This window comes from Arachis hypogaea, chromosome 17, assembly GCF_003086295.3.
Source record: "Arachis hypogaea cultivar Tifrunner chromosome 17, arahy.Tifrunner.gnm2.J5K5, whole genome shotgun sequence".
In the NCBI taxonomy this organism is placed as follows: domain Eukaryota; kingdom Viridiplantae; phylum Streptophyta; class Magnoliopsida; order Fabales; family Fabaceae; genus Arachis; species Arachis hypogaea.
Window position 1 is genome coordinate 79011391 of NC_092052.1, and position 1077 is coordinate 79012467.

Here is a 1077-nt window from a genome sequence, read left to right on the forward strand (position 1 = left end):
AGCATCTCCATCCCTACCATTGGAGCAAACAACTTTGAGCTGAAACCTCAATTAGTTTCTCTGATGCAGTAGAACTGCAAGTTCCATGGACTTCCATCTGTAGATCCTTTTCAGTTCTTAACTGAATTCTTGCAGATCTGTGATACTGTTAAGACTAATGGAGTAAATCCTGAAGTCTACAGGCTCATGCTTTTCCCGTTTGCTGTGAGAGACAGAGCTAGAATATGGTTGGATTCTCAACCTAAAGATAGCCTGAGCTCTTGGGATAAGCTGGTCACGGCTTTCTTAGCCAAGTTCTTTCCTCCTCAAAAGCTGAGCAAGCTTAGAGTGGATGTTCAAACCTTTAGACAGAAAGAAGGTGAATCCCTCTATGAAGCTTGGGAGAGATACAAGCAACTGACCAAAAAGTGTCCTTCTGACATGCTTTCAGAATGGACCATCTTGGATATATTCTATGATGGTCTGTCTGAATTAGCTAAAATGTCATTGGATACTTCTGCAGGTGGATCCATTCACCTAAAGAAAACTCCTGCAGAAGCTCAAGAACTCATTGACATGGTTGCTAATAACCAGTTCATGTACACTTCTGAGAGGAACCCTGTGAGTAATGGGACGCCTCAGAAGAAGGGAGTTCTTGAAATTGATACTCTGAATGCCATATTGGCTCAGAACAAAATATTGACTCAGCAAGTCAATATGATTTCTCAGAGTCTGAATGGAATGCAAGCTGCATCCAACAGTACTCAAGAGGCAGTTTCTGAAGAAGAAGCTTCTGATCCTGAGAACCCTGCAATAGCAGAGGTGAATTACATGGGTGAACTATATGGAAATACCTATAATCCCTCATGGAGAAATCACCCAAATCTCTCATGGAAGGATCAACAAAAGCCTCAACAAGGCTTTAATAATGGTGGAAGAAACAGGTTTAGCAATAGCAAGCCTTTTCCATCATCCACTCAGCAACAGACAGAGAACTCTGAACAAAATACCTCTAATTTAGCAAACTTAGTCTCTGATCTATCTAAGGCCACTGTGAATTTCATGAATGAAACAAGGTCCTCCATTAGAAATTTGGAA

General features: G+C 41.1%; 1 non-coding gene across 1 annotated transcript; it reads right to left on the bottom strand.

The window, feature by feature from the left end:
- Nucleotides 1-318: 318 nt before the first annotated feature.
- On the bottom strand, nucleotides 319-426 carry LOC112768794 (small nucleolar RNA R71). The gene has a single exon (XR_003186182.1). It is a non-coding gene; the product is annotated as a small nucleolar RNA R71 (small nucleolar RNA).
- Between the last annotated feature and the right edge of the window lie 651 nt (nucleotides 427-1077).